The sequence below is a fragment of the Carettochelys insculpta genome, chromosome 6 (assembly GCF_033958435.1).
Source record: "Carettochelys insculpta isolate YL-2023 chromosome 6, ASM3395843v1, whole genome shotgun sequence".
NCBI lineage: Eukaryota > Metazoa > Chordata > Testudines > Carettochelyidae > Carettochelys > Carettochelys insculpta.
In genome coordinates, this window is record NC_134142.1 from 81,784,942 (window position 1) to 81,807,112 (window position 22,171).

At 47.3% G+C, this 22,171-nt stretch overlaps 1 protein-coding gene and 1 long non-coding RNA gene across 2 annotated transcripts in view; one reads left to right on the plus strand and one right to left on the minus strand.

Moving 5' to 3' along the window:
* Positions 1 to 13,204, minus strand: part of LOC142014610 (CD59 glycoprotein-like) — a 29,045-nt gene extending 15,841 nt beyond the window's left edge. Inside the window, exon 1 of the mRNA XM_074997473.1 lies at positions 13,101 to 13,204. The gene's annotated coding sequence lies outside the window, so the exon portion shown is untranslated. The remainder of the gene's footprint in view (positions 1 to 13,100) is intronic.
* Positions 13,205 to 13,337: 133 nt separating this feature from the next.
* LOC142014611 (uncharacterized) lies at positions 13,338 to 17,729 on the plus strand. The gene is made up of 3 exons (XR_012645994.1): positions 13,338 to 13,567; positions 13,929 to 13,977; positions 17,576 to 17,729. It is a non-coding gene; the product is annotated as an uncharacterized LOC142014611 (long non-coding RNA).
* Positions 17,730 to 22,171: the final 4,442 nt, after the last annotated feature.

Consider the following 22,171-nt stretch of genomic DNA (forward strand, 5'->3'; position numbering starts at 1 on the left):
TGTCCCATGCCCCACACAGCCAGCTACAGATGCTTCCCCACTCTATCCCAAGCCCTGACCACAGTGCAAACAGTTCAGCACCACTGCACTTTGTAAATAGGTTTTGTTCACACACTTTTTTTCCACACACATTCATCTTTAAGAAGTAAAGGTTTATTTGTTCACAACCCCTATGTCCCTTGTTATTGGGGAGGGACCGTGGAGGGGTGAGTGGGCAAAGGGAGGGGTCCTGGAGGGCACAGGGAGGGGGAAGCAGGCCTGAGACACCCCCCCAGAGGGTATCCTGGAAGCAGTTATTGGGGTTCCTGGGAGAATCTCTCCCTCAGGGCCTCCTGGATCTGCAGCCTGTCTCGATGGGCCTGGTGGATGGTGGCAGCACCTGGCTATTCAAAGGTTGTAGTGGGTGCAGTATGACCCCACAACTTGGGATACATTGTCCTGCCTCCACATCCAGGTGCACCAGTAGACAGTGAAAGCAAGCCATCAGATGACCAAAGGCACACTCCACCTACATGCAAGCCTGGTTGAGGTGGGCATTAAAAAGTTCCTGGGTAGGGTCCAGCTGCCCAGTGTAGGGCCTCACGAGCCAAGGCATGAGGGGTAAGTTGCATCAACCCACCATGCACAAAGGCATGTCCATATCCCTGATGGCCAGCTCCCAGAAGGGTATGAAGGTGTCTGCCTGCATCCTCCAGAACACGCTGGAGTTGGGGACCACCTTCGCATCATGTGCCTGGGCTGCCCACCCAATGTATGTGCCTACAAAGTGTCCACAGTGGTTGACCAGGGTCTGCATCATGATGGAGTTGCACCCCTTCCCTGTTGATGAACCATTCCGCACTGTGGTCTGTGGCATGGATGGGGATATGGGTCCCACTGATGGCCCTAAAATAGTGTCAAATCCAGCCACAATCGCATCAACATCAGCCAGGCAGACAAGCCTCTGCAGCAGAAGGGAGTTGATGGCCCTAATGGCCTGCAGCAGGAAGAGGCAGGATAGCCAGGTGAAGAACTGGGGGGAGCTGAGCTGTCGGCCGCAGGTTGTTCCCCATCCCCCCTCCCATCTCTGCCCAAGCTCTTCAGGACTCCCACCAGGGAGCCATCCCCCACGCAGACGGACTGTGTGCAGGTGGGACAGCACAGTCCCCTGGAGATGGGGCTTTCCCCCCATCCCTCCCTTGCACCATTGCCCTTGCTCCCTGAGGGTCCCCCTTGGACGCCCCCCCCCATCAGCCCCCTGTGCAGGGCCTGTGACCTGAGAATGCCTTACCTGCATGAGGACAGCACTGACAATGGACTTCCCCATACCAAACTGGTTCCCCACAGAGTGGTAGCTGTTGGGGCTGGCCAGCTTCCAGAGGGCAATGGCAACCTTCTTCTCCGGGGATAGTGGACCACAGGTGGGTGTCCTGTCATCAAAGGGTGGGGGTGAGCCAGGCACAGAGCTCCAGAAACGTGTCCTCCTGCATGCAGAAATTCTGCAGCCATAGCTGGTCATCCACTTCCCATCACCAGACGGGCATAGCTGGTCATCCACTGCCCGTCACCTGAGCTGGAGGTGCATCGCCAGACACACCTGGTAACGTGAGACTGCCGACTCTGGTGAAGCAATGTGGCAACAAGGAGGGTATTCTACCTGCAGGAGGTGTCCGGCTCACCCCTCTGGAGGCAGAGGGCAGCTGAGATGAGATGCAGCAGAAGCTGCAGCAGCAATGTCTGCGGCCAGTGCAAGCCGGGGGCTGCTCTGGTAGCACAGCTCCCTGGAAACGTCAAACTCTCTCAGAGAAAGTGTGGGACCCCTGCACTAGCTTAGCTGTCCCTCCAAGAGGTATGCAAGCCTTGGTATGGGCAGGGAACGAGGCCAAAGGATGGGAGGGGTGAGGGGGTAGGCCTTTAAGGGCACGCAGGGCTGTTGCTCCAGGAAGGGCTTGGCATCCATGCAAGCCTATCTTCTGGGTTCCCCAGGACCCATTCTGTCAACAGAGCCACTGTGGGGTGTGGACTCTCTCTGTCAACAGAATAAGCCTTTATTAAGTGTAGATGTGTTCTATCAACAGGGGTTCTGTTGGAAGATTTCTCCTGATAGTGATGCCTGTCAACAAATCACTATAGTGTAGATGCAGCCATTGATATCAGAAAGCTTTGGACAAGGCCCCGGATATTTGCAAAGTACTGAAGCATTGAAGCCAACATCATCACCAGACACCTGGGCAAAGCAGGGGGAAAACCCTGCTCCATTACTTCAGAAGGGGCAGGGCCTCGGGTGGAAAGGGCAGGGCTGAAGAACCTAGCCTTCAGCACTGCCCAGAATGCTGCGCACACCCTCTGCCCCAAGCAGAGTTACTCCAGAAATGATCTAAAGGGCCTGGAGCTCCAGCCGCTGCCAAAACAGCAACAGTAGAGTCAGGAGCTCCAGGCCCCTTTTTTATTCCTGGCCTCTGGGGCAGTTGCCCTCTTTGCTCCTCATCAACAGGTCCATAGTTAAGATGTCACATCTTCAAAGAATTATTGGATACCAGACAGGGATGTGGCAGATACCTAGGAAGAGAACACTAGATCACTGTGTCACCATGAAGCAGCACCTGATTTACTGAGTTCTGTTCTCTGCCTTTTCTATTCTTTTGCTTTGTTTCTATGCTTAATAGCCAAATTAGACACTTCTGTTGGAGCATAATACAATTCTTGTTTGTAGAACAACTCCCCCACCTCTTCATCTCAAGTTGTTTGTTTGTTTAAATTGCAGAGCAGGAACCTCTTTTAGAGCATATGTAATCGGTTTTAGAGCTTTTAGAGTGTATGTAATTGTTTTTAGAGCTTTTAGAGCATATGTAATCATTTTTAATGACATAATTTCATGAACAAGCTTTTAAGGCTCAGTACAGTACAAAAAGAAGTGGGAGTGAAGGGGTACTGATTCTACTCCTACTTAATCCTTGTACTCCACACAGAGCATAGGTCATCTGCAAGTCTCCTCCACTTCACTGTGTCTTGGGACAAAACTTCTAGCTGACACCAGGAGTACCCCAGTTGTTGTCCTTCAATCTCAGCAGACATTCTCCACATTGTCCAAGGTCTTCCTCTTTTCCGTTTTCCTTGCAAGTTCCATGCGAGAGCTTGACAGACTATGCTGAATGATGATTTTCTGAGAGTGTGGCCTTGCCACCCCCCACTTTCTTCTCCTGACTTCAATGTCACTTGGTTCTTGTCCTGTTCTGTTCCAAAGCTCCAACAAGGACATACACGCACATATCTATTCCTAAGGTGACCGGTGCAAAATCAATGGTGTTATAACAGTGATAAACTTGGCACAGCATATGCATGATTTTGCAATTAGAATCATATATTTTATGACTCTCCATGTAATTTCATCCTCCTTCAAGAAGATGTCAAACTCTCTCCATTTTAGTGAGTGCTTAAAGTCTTGTAACTGGATTCCTCTGGTACATAGGCACAAGGGATATTTATACATATTAAAAATTAAAGGTAAAACTGCATTTGTATAATATTAAACTGCACAGTTAAAAGTACATTGTAAGAAAGTAGAAAGGCAAGGTTCTAGTCCTGGTATCTAGGCATACACTGTTTTCTATTTCTGGTTTGGGGAACATATAAGTCAAAGTTACATGCCATAAAGGCTATAGAAAATGAAATGTAATGCGACCAAGGTAATGTCTCTACTGGAATCTTAATTTTGGATTTTGGGATTTGAAACTGTGTAATATAGAAGTTGCATTAATGCAGATTATTTTGCATTTAATAATTTAAGTGAACATATAATTCTCTTTGTTGAAAGTACAGTCTGCAGAGGTAGCTTTAGCATTTATTTTACTCAGCAGTAATGCAAGGCACCCAAAAGCCTGTACCCTGTAAGACACTGGCTCCTGCAGTTAAGATAGGGCTTGGGGATAATGAATTGGGCACAAATGGCCCAATGGTGACCCCTAAGTTTTGGAGAATTGGGAGTAGGGTGTTTGAGGGGAAGTTTGCCCATGATAAACCAAGGGACATGAGCTAACATCAGCTCTTGGATATTTTAGGATAAGCCCATCTGCAGATGTCTGGCCACAGTGTGCCATGGCAACAAATTGATGTATATGATAGGTTGGATCTGGCAACATTCATGGGCTTGCAGGACCATGGATGCTACTAGACCAGAGAGCCCTGGGCTGGGAAACTAGTAGGGAGAGAACCGGGCACAGCCTGATGATAGTGGGGGCCAGCGGCCCTGGGTGAGGGGACTGATGGGGCAGCAACCTAAGTGGGTCTAGAGCCAGTGCCCACAGCGCTGTCCAGCAGTCCATCCAGGGCTGGAGTCAGCACCCATGGTGCCAGGCCCACGTCCAGTAACCCAGCTGGGGCCAGAGCTAGCACTCGTGAGGTCACGGCCATGCTGGCAAGCTGGGTGGGGCAGAAGCCAGCAGTCAGGGCTGCCAGCCCTGGCATGGCAGGGCCAGTGTCAGCCCAGCAAAGCCCAGATTGGAGATAAGGGGGCCAGAAGAGCAAATTAGAGCCGGCGGCATGGACGGGCAGCAGACTGGGAGACTGGAGGCAGGGGACTCCCCCGATTCCAGCAAATTCCCTTGTTTTGATCAGGGCTTGAGGCTGCTGGACAAGGGAGATATAACCTGTATTAACCTATACAAAAAGATCGACCTGATACATAGCTATTTTCTGCGGAATAGGGGAAGGAGACATCCCATTCCCTACAGCTGCTTTTTTACCCTCACAGTTCATTTCTAAGACAAGAGCTATATTCTTTTTTGCTAGGGTTATTAGATTAACAGTCCATTTTACTTTGGACACCAACAATGTCTCATTATCAATAAACACATCTGCTGCAATTCTGTCTGGTACACATTTAGGATATATTTTACACCTTCCCAATTCCATTTCATTAAAGCTACAGGCACCATAATTTCAATTATCCCAGTATAAGGAATCTGGCATCTTTTTCTCAGGAAGCATATCAGCTTCTCTAACTAGGTCTGTTCTGATCAGAGAAATCTTAGCACCAGTATCTCAACAGTCTTGACAGACTTTAGGTAAACTCTTTATCCTTCTCCATTGGGGTCAGATCTTAAAAAAAATTCTCCAGGACCCCTTCAGGGAGCTGCGTGGTTCTCAAGTCCGAGGCAGAAACATTAATTTGGGGTGATCAGGGTTTGTATATGGATTCCCCTGGTTTAAGGCAATCTTTTCTCATGAGCTCCATGGAGCTGCATAATACATTCTTGGATTGTCCTATGATTGAGGTCTGTACTTATGAGTACCCAGAGGGGATCCATTGTGAGGTGATAGGTGCCTGGACTCTCCACCATCCTCTCTTTGCACAGCAATAAGACAGAGACTCTCTTTTTCTACCCTGAGCACCTGCTCTTCTTTCTGGGGTTTTTGTTCACTGGCTGCTCTGGCTTATATACAGGAATAAGCAAAATTTGCTGCCTGTTGTACAATTACAGTACTAAGGGATCATCCCAATCCTGCTCTGATCTCCCCTGAGCACATATTCCAGGAAATGTTCCTTGCAAACAGGTCAAATAACTGATCATAATGCTCCACCCCACTTTTCCCTTTTGTACCCGCCCCTCTCCAATTCACACTTTTATACTCAGGTTCGCCAATGGAGGTAGAGAGTAAAGGGGGCAGATGTCCCATGGCCAATGATTTAAAAGGGCCCAGAGCCACCACTGCTACAGTACCAGAACCTCAAGCCCTTTAAATCACTGCTGGAGCTGGAGGCACAATTTAGTGGAAGCTAAGGGGGCTGTAGCTCCCTCCCCCTAAGTCTGAACCCCTGATTTTCATACTTGAGGTCTGCTTCAAGCACAAGACTTCACCCCAGCTCCTGCTCTTAACTGAAATAGAGCTTGTGCTGCTTCCAGCTTTGCATTTGGGGCAGAGAGTTTGTTTATAAACAGAGGGGAGCAGGATAATTATGATGAAAAATGGCTTGTCTTTCAAGTAATTGAAGACTCATTAGGTTATCATAAAAAAGGCAGTCCAGTAGCACTTTAAAAACTAACACATAATTTATCAGATAATGAACTTTCATGGGACAGACCCACTTCTTCAGGCCATAGCCATACCAGAACAGACTCAATATTTAAGGCACAAAGAACCAAAAATAGTTATCAAGGTTGACAAATCAGAAAAACGTAATCAAAGTGGGCAAATCAGAAGAGCAGAGGGGCAGTGGCGGGGGGCAGTCAAGAGTCAGATAAAACAAAGTGGATGTGTCTACACAGGCACAAATCTTCAAAATAGCCATGCTAATGGCCATTTCGAAGATTACTAATGAATATTCAATTCAGCGCCTCATCAGCATTGGGATGCTTCCGGCCACGGCACTTCGAAAGCGCTGCTTTCAAAAGCGTGCGGCTCGGCGCAGCTACATGGGGGTCTTTTTCGAAAGGACCCCACACCTTTCGAAATCCCCTTACCCCGATCACTGATTGGAATAAGAGGATTTCAAAAGGTGCGGGGTCCTTTCGAAAAGGAGCCTGTGTAGCTGCGCCAAGCCGCACGCTTTTGAAAGCGGCGCTTTCGAAGCGCCGCTGCCGGAAGCGTCCTAATGCTAATGAGGCGCTGAACAGTCAATTCAGCGCCTCATTAGTAATCTTCGAAATATGGCGATTTCGAAGATTTGTGCCCGTGTAGACACAGTCAGTATGTAAAAGTGTCCATATAATGACCCAGGTAATTGGCGTCCCGGTCAAACCATGTGTTAATGTGTCAAATTTGAATATAAAAGAGAGTTCATCACTCTCTTTGCAGGCGATTCTTAAAGTTCCTTTTCAGTAAAACACAGACTTTCAGATCATTAACATAATGGCCCACTCCATTAAAGTGCTGGCTGACAGGCTTGCAAGTTAAGAGCTTTTTGATGTCTGTTTTGTGTCCATTCATTCTTTGTCGAAGAGTGTTTACCATTTGTCCTATATACAAAGTATGTGGGTATTGTTGGCACATGATGATATTAGCAGAGAAACATGAGAATGTGCTCATGATTCTGTGCATAACCTGGTTAGGTCCAGTGATGGTATCTCCACAATAGATATGTGGACAAAGCTGGCAACGGGGCTTGTTGCAAGGAAAAGTTCCAGGATTGGTATTATCGTGGTATAGTCTGTGGTTGCTGGTGAGAATCCTCCTCAGGGTGTGGGGTTGTCTGTAGGAGAGAACAGGCCTGTCACCTAGGGCCTTCTGGAGTGTGGCATCCTGACAAAGGATGGATTGTAGGTGTTTAATGATGTGTTGCAGTGGTTTGAGTTGGGGTCTGTAGGTAATGACCAGTGGTGGTGGTGTTGGTTTTTATGGGCCTGTCTTGAAGTAGCTGGTTTCTGAGTATTCATCTGGTCTTGTTGATTTGTTTTTTTTACTTCTTCTGGTGGGTAATTCAGGTTTGTGAATATTTGGTAGAGATACTGGAGTTTTTGGTCTCTGTCAGTAGGATCAGAGCAAATACTATTGTACCTAAGGGCTTGACTGTAAACAATGGATCTTGTTGTGCGTGCAGGATGGAAGCTAGAAGCGTGTAGGTAAATATACTGGTCAGTGGGTTTCTGGTAGAGTTTGGTCCTGATCAGGCCATCGTTGATTTGTACTTTAGTGTCCAGAAAATGGCTCTCTTGTGTGGAGTGGTTGCGGCACAAGTTGATGGTGGGGTGCAGATTGTTAAAGTCTCTGTGGAATTCTTCTAAAGTCTCTAGACCGTGAGTCCAAATCATAAAGATGACATCGATATATCGTAAGTAAAGGAGGGGTAACAGGGGACAAGAGCTGAGGAACTGTTGTTCCAGGTCAGACATAAATATATTAGCATATTGTGAGGCCATGCGGGTGCCCATAGCAGTTCCACCAATCTGAAGGTATAAGTTATCCCCAAATCAGAAATAATTGTGGGTGAGAACAAAGTTACAGTTGTCAGACACCAGATTGGCTGTGGTGACATCAGGGATGATATTCCTAATCGCTTATAATCCATCTCCATGTGGAATATTAGTGTACAGAGCCTCTACATCCATGGTGGCAAAGATGGTGTTGTCAGGAAGTTTTCCGATGTTTTGTAATTTCCTCAGCAAGTCAGTGGTATCTGGGAGATGGCTGGGAATGTTGGTGGCGTAGGGTTTGAGGAGGGAGTCTACATAACTGAATAGTCTGGTGTTAAAGGTGCCAATACCCAAAATAATAGAGCGTCTGGAGTTTCCAGGTTTGTGGATTTTGGGAAGTAAATAGAATAATTCAGGTCGGGTCTCAGATGGTGTGTCTGAGTGAATAAGTAGCTTTGTCCACATATCTATTCTGGAGATACCATCACCGGACCTAACCAGGTTATTCGCAGAATCACGGGCACATTCTCATGTTCCTCTGCTAACATGATATATGCTATCATGTTCCAACAATGCCCACATACGACAAATGGTAAACACGCTTTGACAAAGAATGAATGGACACAAAACAGACATCTAAAAGCTCTTAACTCACAAGCTTGTCAGCCAACACTTTAATGGAGTGGGCCATTCTGTTAATGTCTGTGAAAGTCTGTGTTTTACTGAAAAGGAACTTTAAGACTCGCCTGCAAAGAGAGAGCGCTCAGCTCTCTTTTACCTGGGTCATTATGTGGACTCTTTTACATACTCTTTCACATACTTTGTTTGATCTGACTCTTGACTCCCCCCACCCCCATTGGCCCTCTGCTCTTCTGATTTGCCCACCTTGATTACATTTTTCTGATTTGTTCAACCTTGATTACTATTTTTGGTTCTCTGTGCCTTAAATATTGAGTCTGTTCTGGTCTGGCTATGGTCTGAAGAAGTGGGTCTGTCCCACGAAAGCTCACCACCTAATAAACTATTTTGTTAGTCTTTAAAGAGCTACTGGACTGCTTTTTTGTTTTGATAGTATATAGACTAACACGGCTATCTCTATCAAAACAAAAAGCAGTCAAGTAGCACTTTAAAGACTAGCAAAATAGTTTATTAGGTGAGCTTTCGTGGGACAGACCCACTTCTTCAGACCATAGCCAGACCAGAACAGACTCAATATTTAAGACACAGAGAATCAAAAACAGTAAGCAAGGAGGACAAATCAGAAAAAGATAATCAGGTTATCATAAAAACATTGCCTGGTACTCCTCTTACAAGGATAAGAAACAAAGGGTAGGAACTGAAGTGGTATGCGCCAGGGATCTTCACACTGCTGTTCAACTTATCTGGACTGTTCTCAATGTGCCTGTCATAGTCTGGGAATACTTCTAATCCCCACCAGCTCCAGAATACCACTGCTGTGCCAGGAAACTGACAAGACCATTAGCACAGTGGGAAAAGTATCAGGGTACCCCAACACCTCAAAGAAATTGCTTTGCTTTCTTTCCATACCAGACCCCGTACCAATGTGACAGTGCTGCCGAACACGGCCTTCTCACTGCTCAGTTCAGAGACAGGCCAGCTTCTACACAGAGGCTGCACGGCACTGAGCCAAGGCTTCATCAGTGTCGGGCAGGAAAGTGTAGAGTGAAGAGACATGGTGCTGGTACTCACATATTTCGCCCTCCACCACAAGAGAGCCCTGCTGTGGGGAGCTCAGCCATGAATACCCACCCACAGTCCAGCCAATCCTTCCTCCTACTTCAGTGATCCCCAGATTTGTCAGGACCATGCTATCCCCTTTACTCCCATCCACAGGGCTGTGGCACCAGGGGTAAGAGGGCCAAGGCTGGGGCCAGTGCCAGGAGTGGAGCCTCAGTAGGGGCCGAGGCTAGGGTTGGGATGGGGCTAGGAGTAGCACCCAGGCTGGGACCATGGCTGGAGACAAGGCTGGGATGGGACTGGGGATGGAGTCCCAGCCTGGGCAGGGCGAGGAGCTGAGGTGGGGGCAGAGCAGGACTAGAGGGCACTCCTCCACCCCCTGTGGGGCTGTCCTGATCCCCACCATGTCCCCTCAAAGCTCTTCTGGAGGGAACACATCCTGCAGTTAGGGACCTCTGAAGAGTGGGAGTACCCAGTGTGTAATTGCTTGCCAGGGCTTGCCAAGGCTGAGCCCCAGCACCTGCAGACTTGGCGGTTGAAAGCTAGTCCTGAGTGAATACCTGCTTTATATCAGCAGGTGCAGCACCCTGTCCCTCGGATCTCTCCATAGGCCCCCCCCCAGTCGTGCATGCCTTCCCAGCCACCTCCCCCTTATCACCCAAGCCAGCTGCACGTGCTGCAGCCGACGCCCTTTGGAACCGAGCCCAGACGCCATCTGTACACACTCGTGTTTCATGCACTCCTCTTGACCACCCTCATGTGCTGCCCAGACACCAAGTGGTGGGACCTCTTGCCAGTGGGAGGGGTGGGAAGCCCCAGCAGAACAGTGCCTATTCCATCTTGGTCCTGAGGCCCACTGGGGACATCCTCTGGAGGAGTCTCCATGGTGCTGTGAGAACAGGCGTGTACTTGGTGCAGTTCAGAGTCATAACTAGCTAATTTTACACTTGAGGCAAGAACATAAAATTGCACCCCCTCATATATTCACAGTAGATATTTTGTAGAAAAAGGGAAAATACATAAATAAATAATAAAAATAGGAACAACAACAACACCACACTGCTTATGCTGGCCTGGGGGGAGGGCTGTGTCTGGTTCCCCCTGGGTTCACTGGTGGGGGTGGCGGGGCTGTGTGTGTGGTGGACCTGCTGTGCCCCCATCTCCCCCACATTAGCAGGGCCTATGCCCCTAGTTGCTGCTCCCAGCGGGCTGTGGCGCAGCCATGCAGGAAGCGGTGGACCACATGCAGTGGGTGAGTGGGTGTGCTGCCTGCACTGGGTGCAGAGCCAAGATAGTAATGTGGGCAGTGATGTGGTGTGTAGGGCCAAGGCTGTGTGTAGAGATCGTGCTGTGTGCAAGCAATGTAGGTGTCTGTAACGGTAGGGTGTGTATGATGGCATATGCCTATAGGCAGTACGTGCGTTTGTTTGTAGATCCTAGTGTTATTGTCTATTGAGAGTGGGTGCATGGAGATAACGAAGTGCGTACAGGCAGGGTGCAAATGGTGACGGTGCTGTACCAAGAGGCAGGTGTAGGTAAGTGCTCCTGAGCCGCTCTTCTGAACACTGTGCCCAGGGGTGGGGGCCAGTGCACAGCTAGGGGGCACATGGCTGCTCAGCACAGGCTCTGAGTGAGTGCAGGCTCAGGCTCTGCCATGCCTGCTGCCTGCCCCTGGCCCAGCCCTGCTCCCCTCTCCATACCAGGACCCACCAAGTGGCCCCATGACCCGGATCAGCCTCGCCAACAGGGTCTTGGAGGAGGCAGCGATGGGGGCATGGACTTGAGTGGCAGGAACCGTGCCCCCTCAGCCCTGCACCTGAGGCAAGTACCTCACTTGCCTCACCCTTGTTACGGTCCTGTGTCCCTGACACTTGTTACTTTTGTGGCATGAGGGAGACCCTGGCACACATATCGTAAATGCACTAAACTACAACCCCTCTTCCGGCTCCCCCAGAACCTCCTGTTGAGATTCTAGCTGCACTTCACCCCACATCTACTGGTCTTTGCATGCCCCATCCATGGTCCCACAAGCCGTTGGTTGAGTGGGGGGGAGAGCCTGTGACTGTGGGGCCTACTTTCATCCCCTGGCTTTCACGCATCTGGGCAGAGTTCCTCTGGGTGGCATCTACTGGCTACCTTGATGCTTTCAGGGACCAATGAGTGCTGTCTGGGGCTCTCTGCTCAGTATCCCTTACAGCTCCTTTGTTTTAACCCTATGACTACCTGTTCCTGTTTCTTTTCAATTGTCCCCCCTAATTATGTGTTCCTAAGCCCCATGGATCCCCTCTATAAGAGGGATCTTTTAGCTGCGGGTGTGTTTGTGCCTGTCCTCTACTCACATCCCAATAGGATCAGTGGATGTAGCTATTGACAGTTATTGAGCAATATCTCAGGAGCTGCAGAGCTCTACCAGAAATGGAAATAGCAAAAAGCAGCCTCAGGTCAGGCCACCACTTGCTAGAGCCCACACTCCGACTACAGGCTCCATGACAGTTGTCCTTGGTGCGCTAGTCCAGGAGCAGACAAGCCACTCGGCCTGGTGCTCACGTCAACAGTCAGGGCTGGGAGAAGTATAACCACACCAGAGCACCTGCAGAACACAGGCTCCTGCAAGCCGCTGTCCAACGGGGCAGCTGCTTTCCCAGCAGCTGCTCCTGGTAAAGCCCTGCAGCCCTTCAGATCCCCCCTGCACAACAGATTTCTGCGCAGGGCACCTCTGGGCTTGGTGCAACAGTTCGGACTGGGGGTGGGGGAAGCTTGAGCCCTCGTTCCTCTTCCATTAAAAAGTAAGCCCTGGGAGCCCCTCTCCCTCTGGAGCAGGAGGGTGGAGAGACCCTCATCCCGCGGGGGCTCCAAATACCAACCCCCTTCTGATCCCTCCTGCCTGTCACACAAGAGGGAGGGCACCAGGGCCACAGGCCGGGGAGGGGCCGGGGAGATGGTTTTCTCCTCTCTCTGCCCTCTGTTCAGCCCTTTCCAACACCGCGATTCGTTACCGGGGCCAGAGCACTTGGCCACAAAATAACAAGGCGCCATGCGGTGCAGTGCCGCGCAAAGCATGCAGTACAATGCCGTGCAGAGCCGCGCAAAACAGTGCCGTGCCGTGCCGTGCAATGCGGTGCAGTCAAGGGCACCTCACACACGCCCTCGCTTTGAATGCGGGTCGCTTCTTATCCTGCAGAAGGCTGCTGCCCGCGCCCTGCCTGAGGGGAGCCGCAGGCTGGGCACAGGCAGGACAGGGGCATGAGGAGCTCGGGGCTGGCTGGGGTCTCCCTACGCCTCCCCGCCCCGACGACTTTCTTCGTCCCCTCCCTCCCCTCCCCTCTTGTCCGCAGCGCGTTTGCGGCAGGTGCGCAGCGCCGCGTCCGCCTGCACTGCAGACGCGCTTCGGCCCCCCTGCCGCGCCGGGGGGGAGGGGCTGCCCTGGTCTTCGCGCGGGAAGCGGCTTTCGCCCCCCGGGGGCAGGGCAGGGGCTCGTTGCCCGCTCAGGAGAGAACGGGCCAGGGGGCGGGAGGCTCTGCTCCAAGCACGCAGCAATCGCGCCCCCCCCCCCCCCCCCCCGCCAGCCCCTACCTGCTTCTCGCTTGCCCCCGTGCAGCGCTCGAGTCCCGGCTGCTGCGGAGCACTCCAGGCACCCCTCAGTTCCGCCAGCCGCACTCAGCCCGCCCCTTGGCTCTTGGCTGTACTGACATGCGGGGTGGGGCGGGAGCGGAACCCATTTCCCTCCCCTTCCCCACACTGTCGGGTAAGTCGCTCCCTAGCGCGAGCGGGGGGCGCGCTGCCTTCCTGGGCCCTGGCTGGAGGCAGCACAGCTCTTGACGGGGAGCCCGGGAGCCCTTTGGGCACATGCCTCAATCCCAAACCCGTGTTCTCAGGCTGTCAGGGAGACTCGGGGAATGCCCCTTTCACCGTCTCCGCCTCTTGCGATTGGCACCAGCTCTTGAGAAGTGCAGCCCTTCTGCCCCAGACCCTGCCACGAGTTCCCGCTTAACATCCCGGGGCCGGAGCCGAGGAAAACAGCACAGGCACGAAATCCGAAGGTGATGGTGATACATTTTATAGGGGAGTGGGAAGATCATAACGCGTGGGAGAGTCTTACAGAGGACATCATGTAGTGGTTCTCAGTCAGGGGCCCAGGTGAGCCTACACAGAGATGATCCATGGGGAACATCAACTCATTTAGCTACTGGCCTAGGTTAGGAGGCTGCATAAAAAGCACTAGCACAGTCAGTTCAAACTAAAATTTACTAAATTGGATCTATTCCTCTCCTGGGTTTGAAGTGGGTCATGAAAGCTCATCACCAAATAAGTCATTTTGTTAGTCTTTAAGGTGCTACATTTCTGCTGTTTCGTTTTGTTGGAGTATACACTAACACAGCCTCTCTGTTACTATTCCTCTAGTGTACAGCATGAAATGTTTATGTGGGCTATATACACTACACACTGAAATGTAAGTACAAAAGATTATTTTCCAGTTTATTTTGTAATTACTGTGCATAGTGAAATGAAAAAGCAACTAATTGTTTAGTAATGGTGTTTTGTGACCCTTTTGTATTTTTATGTCAGTGAACAAGCATTTTTAAGTGAGGTGAAACTTGGCATACCCAAGCAAATCAGACTCCTGAAAGGGGTGTGGTAATCTACAGAAGTTGAGATCTACTGACATAAAGGGCAAGTTAGCCATTTGCAAGTGTAGCCATCAAGATTCAAGATGAAGTTATATCTTGTGTGCTATGCTACAAGTAACAGAATGAAATAAAACATAAAAGTTTCCAGTGAAAAACCACACTAACAGAAGTAGTAGAATCCCATACACTGGAATCTTCTGGGCAAAACACTAGAATAATTAATTGCTCAAAACTTCTTTAAACAGAGTTAGAGGTTGACCAGGCAGTGCTTTATAAACTTCTACAACATGGAAACCACTATCCTAACATAACATTAACCAGGGCTGACATTTGCCAGTGCTTAGAATAGGGCTTTGTTATGAGTGAAGTTCCTGATGTCCAGCTGATACTGAGGAGGGTTGCGGCCACCTATTTGTATTTAGTTACACTCAGGTACACCAGTTGGTCAGGAAAGGTACATCTACACTAGAGGAATAGGTGGAATTTAGTAAATTTGACCCTATAGCACTCAAAATTACAAAATCGAAAGTGCCTGTTCCTAAGGTCAGTTCTACAAAAGACCTGAAAGTCAATCCAAGATACGCAATTCCAGCTACAGCAATTGCATATCTGGAATCGATGTATCTAGGCTTGACTGAGCTGGCCATACTCATAGAGGGAGGTCAACAACCTTCCTTTCTCCTCGCAGTTGTGAGGATTACAGGGGTTGATTGTTGAGCCCTGATAGTTCAATATTGTGCGTCCACACTAAGTGTGCAAAATTCAACCCCAGAAGACTGACCCTGTTTGATCTCCCAGTAAGTATAGACATATCCTTACAGAGGACATGAAGTCAACAGAGTGCATTCCCAGTAGTATGGCTGCCTTCAATGTGAAGAGTGGTGCACTGTTGGTAGCCATGTCACAGTTCCTGCCACCCCTTTGCATCCTGGGTTATGTGCCCAGTGCCTAATGGGACCAAAACATTGAAGTGGGTGGCTCTGGGTACATGTCATCAACCTCTCATGATGCACACCTTTCTTCCATTCCTCCTTGCCTGAAAGCAATGGCATAGAAGCTTTTTGTGCACTTTTCCCACTGGTTATCCAAACAAATGTCGGAATACAGCAAACATGGACACTGCTCAGCTGCAAACTGCTGTGGCAAACATTATAAACACCTCATACCTTATGCAGCAGTTTCTACAGACTTTACCCAGGAACCACTAGCTAGAGGAAGAATGTGAGGTGGCTATGAATACACACCTGCAGGACCAATTGGCATATGCTGGCCATAGTGGATCCTGTTGATTCAGTGGAACACTGATTCTGGTCCTGTGAGACAAGAGCAGAGTGGTGGGAACACTTGGTCATGCAGCTAGGAGATGATGACCAGTAGCTGCAAAACTCACGTGTACAGCCACTTTCATGGAACTTTGTGAGTTACATTCCCTACCCCTGAAGCACAGCAATACCAAAAAGAGATACACTCTGATAGTTGAGAAGCGAGTGGCAATATCCTGGTGGAAGCGTACAACTCCAGACCGCTGCTGTTCAGTTCAGAATCCGTTTGGAGTGGGTAAATCTACAGCGGGGGGAGCTACTGTGATGCAGACAGCCAGGGCAATCAGTACTCTTCTGCTAGGAAGAATAGTGATTCTGGTAAATGGGCAGGAGATAGTGGATGTCTTTGCTGCGATGGGGTTCCCTGAATATGATGGGGTGGTAGATGGAATGCATATCCCTGTTTTGGAACCAGACCACCTTTCCAAAGAGTATATAAACCACAAAGGTTACTTCTCCATGGTGTTGCAGATGCTGGTGGATTATAAGGGTCATTTTACCAATATCAAAACAAAAAAAGCAGTCAAGTAGCACTTTAAAGACTAACAAAATAATTTATTAGATGGTGAGCTTTCCTGGGACAGACCCACTTCTTCAGACCATAGCCATACCAGAACAGACTGTCAGAACAGACTGGAGTCGGTTCTGGTATGGCTATGGCCTGAAGAAGTGGGTCTGTCACATGAAAGCTCATCACCTAATAAATTATTTTGTTAGTCTTTAAAGTGCTACTTGACTGCTTTTTTTTTTGATAGTATCTAGACTAATACGGCTCTCTCTGTTACTTTACCCATATCAGTGTGGGATGGTTGGGAAAAGGTACATGATACATACATCTTTAGGAACTCCAGTCCCTTTAAAAAGCGACAAGATGGAGTTTTCTTCCTGACCATAAAATTACCATTGGGGATGTTGAAATACCATTAGTTACCCTTGGAGACCCAGCCTGCCACTTGCTGCCATGGCTCATGAAGCCATACACATGCAGCCTGGAAAACACTAAGGAGCAATTCAACTATAGGCTGAGTAAGTACAGAATGGTAGTAGAATGTGCTTTTGGGCATCTTGAAGTGCATGTTTGGAGTTTATTGACTTGGTTAAAGTTCAGTGAAAGCAATACTTCCCTTGTGGTGGCTGCTTGCTGTGTGTTCCACGATATCTGTGAAAATGAGGGGAAAAGATTTATCACAGAGTGGGAGGTTAAGACAGATTGCCTAGATGCAAATTATGAGCAATAAAACACCCATGCAATAGGGAGAGCACATTGAGGGCACTGCAAATCAGAGAGGTGCTGAAACCAGTTTCATGAACAAGCAGACAATAATGTGACATTTATGTATGTTGCTCTTAACAAGGTAATCCCTGTAGTAGAAGTACTAGCCTGTATTTTGTCCCACTTCCCAGATGCATTTTGCACAAATAATAAAAACCCTGTTGTTCAGATATCAGGAATATTTATTTAGGAAACTTAGACAACAGAGACAGTAAAGAAGTTCTTGGTGTGAGCTATGACTGGGAAGAGGCATGGAGAGTGCAAGGGAAAGTGCCTTGCTAACCTCCCTTCCCCCGACACACACTGGCCGTGTCTACACTAGCCCCAAACTTCGAAATGGCCATGTAAATGTAAATTCCCATCTGCTCACAGGAATAAGGGGACTTCGAAGTAGGCGGAGTCCTTTCGAAAAGGAGCCCCGTCAGGATGAGCCACACGGCGGCGAGCCACATCAATTTCGAAGTGCCGTGGCCGCCCGCATGCTAATGAGGCGCTGAATATGTATTTCAGCACTTCATTAGTAAACTTCGAAATGGCCATTTACATGGCCGTTTCGAAGTTTGGGGCTAGTGTAGACATAGCCACTGTGTAGCAATTAAAGCTGCGGGAATGTCAGCCTTCTGTTTCAAGAGTTATCCCCTGGAAGCTGAGTGAAAGGCTATCTGTGACTCCCCCTCCTCCCCACTTGTGCTGCATTCTAGGGCACCAGGAACTTGGTGAGGAGGGTGGGTAGTTCTTCATAGAGTGTGTGTGTGGGGAGCGGGCATCTGTGTTCCAGGTTCCTCTGAGCTGTCAATTACAGAGAGCTTCCCCTCTTCCATCCAGGTTGCCATACGTGATATCCAGTCTTCTCCAAATCAGAGAGCTTAATAACAAGCTGATGCTGACTGAATCTGCCCAGAAACCTGTACTATGTGCTACAATGTTTTGTATTTCATTGATGCCAGAGCACTTACTGCTGGCTTGATGCGGAAAAGTGTCGTAGCATGGAGGAGAGAATAAGGCAGGCCTTCCCAGAAACCTTGTGAGAAGGATTAAAGATTAGCTTTAGGAGAGCTTTACGGAAATGTACAGGGAGGAATCGTGCTCTATCACCAAAGCTGTTAACAAATTTTTCTGGGGATCCCCCACCTTGTAGGCCGAGTGCCTACCAATGTACCCTTCAAGCCAGATCAGACAAACCCAACCTGATTGCATGTACCCACTGTGTCATGATTACAAATATGAACTCACTGGAATGCCCTAATGGACCTGCCATCAAGGTCCATTAGCAATATATCCTGGAAGGTGGATTGGCTCCAAAGTTTTAAAAAAGGTCCTGGCTGTCAGTGAGATCAGCTTGTCCACTTACCGTTGAGCATCCTCCTCCTCCTCCTCCTCATCATCATCATCATCTACAAGTTCCTCCTCATTTTTGTCCATGGCTGCTGGAACAGTGATTTGGGAGGTATCCAAGGACAATTTTGGGACAGTGGTGGCGTCCCCCCTAACATCACATGCAACTGCTCATAGAAGCAGCATATTTGACTCTCTAACCCAAAACAACCATTTGCCTCCTTTGTCTTCTAGTATGCCCATCTGCTTAATTTTCACATGACACTGCTGGTTCTCCCTGTTATATCCTTTTCCCATAATATTTTGTGTGATTTTGGCACAGATATCACATTTCTGGGGCTGCTTTGGAGTTCTGCCTGAACTAATTTCTCTTCCCACACTGCGATCAGATCCAGGCTCTCCTGGATGCTTCCTGCTGGAGATTGTTTGCAACCATGGGCATTCATTGTCAGGCATTCTGCTCAAGTGTGCTGTCTGCTCACTCACATACTGGCCAAACAGGAAGTGAAATTCAAACTTTCCCGGGGCTTATCCTCTGTAAGTGGGAAAGCAGCAGAGTTGAAAGTGGTGGCCAGAGTGATCACATCGGGGCACAGTGGGACAATTTTAGACAACTATAGAATGTCGACCTTAGTGCAGCATCTGCACTGTCCCAAAACTGACCATCCAAAGTTTAATTTAGCATTACTCCTCATTAAGGAGTAGTACGGAAGTTGACTTTAAACACCTTTAAAGTTGAGGGAAGAGGCTTGAATGTGTGAATTGTTTCTTTACAAATTCGATCTAATGTGGCTAACATTGACCCTAATGTAGTGTACACAGGCCAAAGGGAGTAACGAGCATTCTTTCTCTGTGTTAATTCTAGTATTTACTCCATTCTTTCCTTTTCTTTGTGAGTAATGTTGTTGTCCTAGATAATATTTCAAAGGAAAATGCCGAATATGCATATTGATTTTAGAGAATTTTAGTATCAGTTAAAACCATAAGACACTTTATTGTTCAAGCAATTGCAGGGACAGATAATCAACTGACAGGGTTACCCCTGCTAGTCAAGAGATCTCTACTCAGAGGCAGATTACCATAGTTTTTGTAGACATCCTGGGCTACAGAAGCTATATTAGGTTAGCCAATCATTTCCTTATCAGTTACACAACTGTAAGCAAAAAGTAAAATAAAACATGCTGCCTGGCAGTTAAAAAAAGGGAAGTTACAGCAGACAGTTTTGCAGTTTCACAAAAACCTTGTGGTTTGACATTTCCAACTCTTCCCCAAGCATCAGTACGTACTTCAGCTTAACCAAAGTTTGAGGTCTGCTCATTTACTTCAACAGATACGCTCTCAGAGTTAAAATTTTAGAAGTATCTGCTGAATGCAGGCAGACTACAATTAACTCACTCTAGAATGCTAACTTTCCAACAGCATATTGTGTCCTAAAATATATATAACTTCAGTATCAGTTATGTAAACATTGTACAGGTCAAGCTTCAGAGTAGTTGTGGATAGAATTCCAGTCATATGTAATTGGAAATGTATTATTCCTTTTATCAGTCACTCTTCTCAATACCAGATCCTGACCATTTGGGCAAATACATACTACCAACTCATGGCCATGTATCCTCACATATCAAAATGTATTCAGACTCCAAGCATTTTGCAGCAAATGTCAAGCCTCTATGAAGGTCACATTATTTACTGTTTCAGTAGAATGCTGTCCTACCTAGGCTGAAACCCGGGATTAGGCAGGTCTTATAGCAGACACTTTAGAAAGTTGGTTATAGAAACATTCCACATCTAGCACCTAATACAAAACTTTTCTTCCTGATCTTAGCTGACATTCCATGAACAGCCTGCAACAGCAGGTTAGAGTTCTGCAATTTTATCCTACCAGTCATGTAATTGTACAAAATACCTTTATTTACGTATCTACGATGTAGAAGGGGGGCCCATGAGTTTATTAGATATCACTTATTCAAAGGGCTTACTTTTATTTGTATTCCCTTTCAAACCATCTTGTTGACATTAAATCTTTCTCGCTTGTTATTTTTGTTCTCCTTGTGGTGTACCTGTTAAGTCCGAGGGTACACTTGGAAGCCTCCTATTCCATTAAAGCTAGTTTCATTTATCACTAATGCATATAGTTGGGACCTTTCACTTAGATAGGTAGTGATAAATAAAGCTACATACCAGTGAAAGGTCCCAACTGTGTGCATGTTGACTGTGCTATCTTGGTGTTTTCTTGTGGCGTGGCCTGCCCCCTAACATGGTCCTTTAGCACTAAGACCAAGGGTACTGCATACTCATGTAGCCTATAGGGCTACTTCGCTTGTCTATAAATATGTATTTTCTTACCATTTTTAATTTTCTTATACATTTGATTACTTATTTTATTATAATAGGTTTATAGGTTTATCGTAACAGGTTTATAGTTTAGCTGTAACACAAGAGGCCAATAGGCCATATCCTGTATGTTGACCAAAGGCATACATATGTCTGGGACCTTTCACCCAGATAACACAGTTGGCTTACATGTGTCTGGGACCTTTCACCTTTTCTGAGCTTGTTTTCTGAACTAGTTTCTAAGTTTCTAAACTTTGTCTAGATAGGTATCTGTGAGTTATAATAGTAAATTTAAGTAAGTTCATTAAGTAAACTAAGTAAGCTTTAATAGCTCTTAGCTTTAGCTTAAAATCATAGAACACTAGAACTGGGAGGAACCTTGAGAGACATGGCAGGATCAAGTACCATCTAGACCATCCCTGACAGATGTTTATCCAACCTGCTCTTAAATATCTCCAGTGATGGAGATTCCAACCTCCCTAGGGAATTTATTCTAGTGTTTAAGCACCCTGAGAGTTACGAAGCTTTGCTTTATGTACAACCTAAACCTCCCTTGCTATAGTTGAAGCCCATTGATTCTTGTCCTATCCTCAGAGGCCAAGAAGAACAACTTTTCTCCCTCCTCCTCGTAACACTCTTTTAAGTACTTGTAAACCACTATCACGTCCCCTCTCAGTCTTCTCTTTTCTAAACTAAACAAGCCCAGTTCTTTCAGTCTTCCCTCATAGCTCGTGTTCTCTCAACCTTTAATCATTCTTGTTGCTCTTCTCTGGACCTTTTGCTAAGTTAGGCACCTCTCGTGCAAGAATTGAATTGAACTATCATGGCATGCCAGAGATGAGGCTGGTCATTTGTCTCTTAGCACCAGGTTATCACGAATGGGAGTGAGTATGTTAATCAAGGCTTTATAAAAATAATACCATATGCACCTTTAGAATAATACTGCATTTGTAACCCTGGTTTATTTTAGCATTTAGTGGCTTATTACTATCTCATATAGCTTTCAAAAGTTTTAAGCAATTTTTTTGTCTCAGCATGATCATCCTGTCATATCCCCAAGGGTCCTTTGCATATTCTTTGAAGCCTCATTCTGGAACAAGATCCTAAATACCTTCTGATCAGATTAAGTAGTAAGCCTATAACCCAGACTATCCAAATTTGTATTGTTAACCTACTAAATCAGTCAACAGTAAAAACAACTCCTTTGTTGTCTTGACAAATTCAATAGACGGCATTTTTCTGATTATAAATAGCTGAACATAATTTAGGTTCTTGAGTATAAAGCAGAATGAAAACTGTAATTAAAAGTGTAAGCAATCAATTCACTGCCCATATGTGTCAGTGGGACAGGTATGAAGAGTGAAATTAATGAGCCTGCAATGCATATTTCCCTAAGACCTTATCTACATTTAACCGGAGATTGACCTTCTGGAGATCGCTTTCCCAGGGGCTGATTTAGCGAGTCTAATAGGAATGCACTAAATTGACAACTTGTCACTCTCTTGTTGACCCCAATTCTCCATGGGGTCATGAGAGTAAGGGAGATCGATGGGCGAGTTTCTCCCACTGACATCCCACTGTGAGGATGTTGCAGAAATTTGGCTTAAAGTACATCAACTCCAGCTCCGCTATTCATACAGCAGGACAAGCCTATCTTAAGTTGGCTTTTTCCATAAGTGTAGACCCACCTTTAGAATATATTACATAGGTCACTAATATAAGAGAGGCAGCTGAGTTAATCTGTATCTT